Genomic DNA, 6,223 nt, shown 5'->3' with positions numbered 1-6,223 from the left:
CATATACAGTATATATAGATATAAAGGATCAATGGGGAGGGAAAAAGCTGACACAGTTTGAAGCTTATTACACTGGATTAGATTAGATCATTCTTAATTGTCTTTCAGTGCAGACATTTGCTTTGCAAATCACATGATATTGCAACATTAAACAGATGTTAGAGACTAGAAATACTGGCAGAGGTGTTACTTCACTGCACTTAGTTGAAATTAAATTGTCCCCACCCTCCGTTTCTTCCTCTTTAGTGATAGTTTGTGGTGAAGTGATGTTGTCTGAGTTGTAAAATATTAACAAAATGTTGAGGGAGCATGACATGAGCCTGCAGAGCACAATGATATATCGGATTATTCACATAAAATTGACGGAATGGATATAGAGATAAATATAAAGTCGCCCATAAAGTTGGAATAAAATATTTTTAACCTCTTTTAATGAAATGATTGTGACAATGTGATTTATTATGACCGAAAAAGTGTATATCTTCTAAAAAACATTATCAATCAATCTCTTCCAAACATATAATGAAATTGAAACCATAATTAACAGAGAATTGTGTCTGAAAACAAAAAAAGGACAACCGTGTATTTGGCCATGTCATTATTATATCTCTATTAATTGTCATTGAAACCTTCAAATTAAAAAAAAAATCCAGGTGTTTCATATTGAATTCAAGCAAATGTGTCATGCGTGTTCAAAGTCATTGTCAGTATAGTGTGAAATACCTCACACTGGAGGCTCACTACGGGGCCAGACAAACAGAAAAAGTGCTGTCACGTCAATATAACAGCAGTGATGGGCTTTTGTTTGACACATGCCAAAACTTGTTCATGACACCACCACACTGAACCAGAGCTGGTTCTATGTATTTCATGTGACGAATGATGGATTACATTCAGGCCTGAGTTGCTTCGTTTCACACCTCATGCTCAGTAATCTCTGTCTTGTACCAAACTGGTCAGGATTTGTTGCGAGGTCAAAGGGTTGCATTTCTATGTCAAAGCAGCACTTGACCTGCAGAAGTTCAGATCCAAAGCATGAAGCTTATCTTGTGTTTAGAGCGATCACATTCCTGGGATGTCAGGGGGGGCATCCACATCATCATCCAACAGCCCCATCTAGTGGTGTGAGCTGGGATCTGACAGCAAGTTCTAAGGCCTCAAGCATTTAATCCTCTGGAGTCTCCAAAAGCTCCAAATCATGACTTCTTCATCACATCCAGGCTAGAAAACAAAGCAGCGTGGAGCCCTACTGAAAATTTACCTCTAAAGTTCTGGCTGTAAACTCCATGAGGCCAGTTTCAGTTTGATGATGATATACCAAGTACAACTGGAGACAAGCTCAAATATATTTAGTATAAAATGATAGATCTGGATGTAACCCTCATGTTATATTTGCAACCTTTGTTTACATTTGCAATATTTAAAATTTTTTATGGAGCATGATAGTGTTTTGAAAGTAAGAAAAAGATTCAAAATCACATTTTATGTTGGACTAAATGACTAAAAAAAGACACAAAATGACTAAAAGACACAAGAAAAAAAAAACACAGAATGACCAAGAAAAGACACAAAATGACCAAGAAAAGACACAAAATGACAAAAAAAAAGACACAAAATGACCCAAAAAAAGACACAGAATGACCAAAAAAAAGACACAAAATGACCCAAAAAAAAGACACAAAATGACCAAAAAAAGGGCACAAAAAGACTTACAAAGACACGAAATGACCAAAATTGTTATGCTAAACACACAAGACACAAATAAAATAGAGTCCCATAAAAACTAGGTGTGGATGACAGGATCACACACAATCACAAGATCACATTTATGTTGGTTTTCTTTGTTTCTTTTTGCTTCAAAATGTTGATCCAGTCGGAATAAAAAAAAAAAAGTCGGAATAAAAAAATTATTAGGTCATATAGGTGAAAAAAAAATATATCAACATGGCATTTAAACATTTTTTTAAGTGGTGTATACAGGCAGGATGAAAAGGATTCAGAAATGGACAAAATATCCCAAAAAGACTCCATGGAGTTAATCTTTTACTGGTTACAAACACTCAAATCGTCTTTGTAAAAAAATATGTTTGTCAGTTATGTTTTGTTTCTACCCTAAGCCAAATTTTCACCCATTGTTTGTAATTATTACATTCATGAAGATGATCTTGGTATATCGTTCCCTGATTTGCATAGTAGAGGTGTGGTAGAAATGACATATTACCAGTGGTTGAATGTATTTAAGTATATTTACTTAAAAACAATTTTGACGTACTTGTACTTTACTAGATTTCCATTTATGTAACTTTATACTTAACTACATTTTAGGGACATATATTGTACTTTTTACTCCACTACATTTAGCTGACAGCTTTAGTTCCTTTTCGGGTCGAGATTTAGCGTGAAAAACATGATCAATTTTTACTGATTATGCATTTTTATAAATTAAACCACATAACAGTATATTAAGTAGTTAAATTGAGCCCTTCCTTGACTACAGTAAAGTGCTGCTTACATAAATGAATCAAAAATAATAATCCAATAATATATTTAGAATATATAAAACAATCTGAGTGGCTCCATTCTGCATTATGAGTACTTTTACTTTGATACTTTAAGTACATTTTGATGCTGATACTTTTGCTTCAGTAAGTTTTGAATGCAGGACTTTTAGTTGTAGTGGAGTAATTTCACAGTGTGGTATTAGTACTTTTACTGAAGTTAGAGATCTGAATACTTCTTCCAGCACTACATATTACATTAATACAGTGTAATGAAACACTTATTTTAAATTAAATGACATTGGATTCAGTTTAAGTACAACTGCTGACACAATGAAATACAATGTAGCATCTAACTAGAAGTGCAAAAAGCAGTACACTTCATAGTCTATATGAATAGTGGTCATATTAAAAACATTAAACAGTCTACAGAGGTATATGAATATGCAATATCAGAATCACAAATGGGTTGTTACAAAGGCTTTTACCCACAATGACTTTGATGCACGCAATAAAGCCACACAACCTGAAAGCAGAGTATTTTAACAGTCTAAAGCTTGTAAAATAGAATAATTCAATCACATATAATATGACAAACATATTATAAGACTATCACAGATATGTATAAATATAACCAGGGCCGGTTCTAGGCTATTGGCTGCCCTAGGCGATATTGAGATTTTGCGCCTTTGCGCAATAAAAATAAATATAAAAAATAAAGAAATGTAAAAATGTAAGTACTATGGTATTTCACCATCAATGGTTAAAGTAATATGGTATTTCACCATCAAAGTGTAAAGTAGTATGGTATTTCACCATCAAAGTGTAAAGTAGTATGGTATTTCACCATTTCATTTTGCTAGTTGACCTTCTACGACCGTTAGCGTGATCTAGTTCTAGTGTTTTGTGACTTGCTACTGCATCGTCATGACGAGTGACGACACCCATGCACGTATCATATTTTATATAATATAATATTACATTTTCATTCGAAATATGGGTTGGGGCATGTTCATTTAATTCAATGAGGGTTTTATTGCCCATGCTTTTTAAAAAATGTTTCGTTAATCAATGTTGTTAAAACAAAGATGTATGCTTAAGGGCGCCACAAGGGGGCGCCCCCTGCCAATTTGGCGCCCTAGGCAGCCGCCTTGGTGGCCTGTAGGAATAACCGGCCCTGAATATAACTGTCTAAGAAGAACAGGAGAGCTGTATAAAATATGAACAGTAATGACAGTATGAACACTGTGAAATGAATATGCTATAACATGAACATGTGCAGCAAGTAGCCAATATATATAGTGCTGAAGTATAAGTAGTTTAGTAGTTAAAATATGAATACATTATGGTGCGACACATCTTATGGCAGGGGTCTCAAACTCAAATTACCTGGGGGCCGCTGGAGGCAGTATCAAAATGACCAAAAAGACACAAAAAAAAAAAAAAGACAAAATTACAAAAAAAAGACAATTTTAAAAAAGAAAATTATTTTTAAAAAGACACAAAATTGCCACAAAAAAAGTAATTAAAGGGACCTTCCACACACAACACGGTAAAGTGCCATTCATATAAAACTCACATTAAACTTTCATATCAAGGTGGGGGCCACAAAATATCGCCATGAGGGCCGCAATTGGCCCGCGGGCCGCAAGTTTGAGACCCATGGCTTATGGGGACTTGTAGCGTAAAAGTGAATAGGATCATAGAGATAACGTTTTAACTAATAGATATCACTATAAAACTTCGTCAGCTGATTATAAACGACAAGACAATTATTGTTTTTTTGATTAATACATTTTTCTAAAATGTAATATTACAATAAAATGTATCAAATTTAGTATGAAAATGGGGCATTAGCTAATGCTTACCTTTGGTGAATGTAAGAGAAATCTACAGATGCAAATAGAGTTTCCCAAATAATCAACTGAACTTGTATTTTAGATGTTTTCTTTCCATAAGTCTGAAAGAAGACATGTCATGGAAGAAAAATAGTCCAAAAACTCAAAATTGAACAGTGCGTGAAAATAAACAATTATTTGTACTTTTACTTTTAACGCCAATTCCTAAAAAGTTTGGACGCTGTGTTAAATGTAAATAAAAACAGAATGCAATGATTTGCAAATCTCATAAACCCATATCTTGACCCAGTTTGAACTTGCGGCCTTGTCCCTTGTGCACAGAGATTTCTCCTGATTCTCTGAATCTTTTGATGATGTTATAGGCTGTAGAAGTTGAGATCTACTAAGTCTTCACAATTTTATGTTGAATTTGTTCCACAATATTTAGATGCAGTTCGTCACACATTGGTGAACCACCTCCCCATCTTTCCATCTGAGAGGCTGAAACGTTCCTTTTATACCCAGTCATGTTACTGACCTGTTGCCAATTAACCTAATTAGTTGTCCAGCTGTTTTTGATTTGTGCCAATTACTTTTCCAGCCTTTTGTTGCCCCTGCCCACACTCTTTTGAGACGTGTTCAAAATTAGCTCTTATTTTCCATGAAATGGTCAAATATCTCCGTTTCAACATCTGATATGTTGTTTACGTTCTATTGGGAATAAAATATGGGTTTAATCATTGCATCCTGTTTTTATTTTAACACAGCATCCCAACTTTTTTGGAATTTGGGTTGAATGATATCTCGTCTTAAAGGAACACTCCACCGTTTTTTCATAATAAAACATGTTATTCGGTCAAGTAAGACGAGTTGATACAGACCTCTTGCGTCTCAATGCGTGCACTCAATCGCCCTGGCGCGCGGCGCCACTTGGCTAGCACTTAGCTTAGCCCAGTTCATTCATTAGGATCCAAACAGATGGACAGTTAGAAGCGACCAAACTCCTCCACGTTTTCCCTATTTAAATACAGCTACACGAGTAGTTAAACGACCAAGTATGGCGACACAAAATAAAACGTGGCGCTTTTCTAAGCGGATAAAAAGGATAACTATAATGTATGGCGGAATAGCACTTGGGAGCACTTCGACTCGGCCCAGTAATATCATCACTCCTGAAAAGTCTTCTCCCCCTCCCTCTCCCTCTCCCTCTCACTTCCGTCAACAGAACCAACGTGAGCTGCACCAGGAGTAGTAGTTCGAGCAGAGCTGACAAAGTATCAGGTTGTAGGAAGATATTTGTGAACAATCATGGTTATAACGTGCATCGTAAAGGGTTGCGATAACAAGTAGAAGGTATATAGTGCCGTCATGTTTCACAGAGAGGGAGGGGGAGAAGATTTTTCAGGAGTGATGATATTACTGCGCCGAGTCGAAGTGCTCCCAAGTGCTATTCCGCCATACATTATAGTTATCCTTTTTATCCGCTTAGAAAAGCGCCACGTTTTATTTTGTGTCGCCATACTTGGTCGTTTAACTACTCGTGTAGCTGTATTTAAATAGGGAAAACGTGGAGGAGTTTGGTCGCTTCTAACTGTCCATCTGTTTGGATCCTAATGAATGAACTGGGCTAAGCTAAGTGCTAGCCAAGTGGCGCCGCGCGCCAGGGCGATTGAGTGCACGCATTGAGACGCAAGAGGTCTGTATCAACTCGTCTTACTTGACCGAATAACATGTTTTAATATGAAAAAACGGTGGAGTGTTCCTTTAAGAAAAAACAAACAAACAAACAAATAAATTGCAAATTGATATGAATGATGTTCACATTTTTTAGCCCACATATTCTCTATAATATGTATGTACAGTCATGGAAAAAATATTAGACCAACT

Source organism: Centropristis striata, chromosome 16 (assembly GCF_030273125.1).
Source record: "Centropristis striata isolate RG_2023a ecotype Rhode Island chromosome 16, C.striata_1.0, whole genome shotgun sequence".
NCBI lineage: Eukaryota > Metazoa > Chordata > Actinopteri > Perciformes > Serranidae > Centropristis > Centropristis striata.
This window is presented reverse-complemented; position numbering follows the sequence as displayed.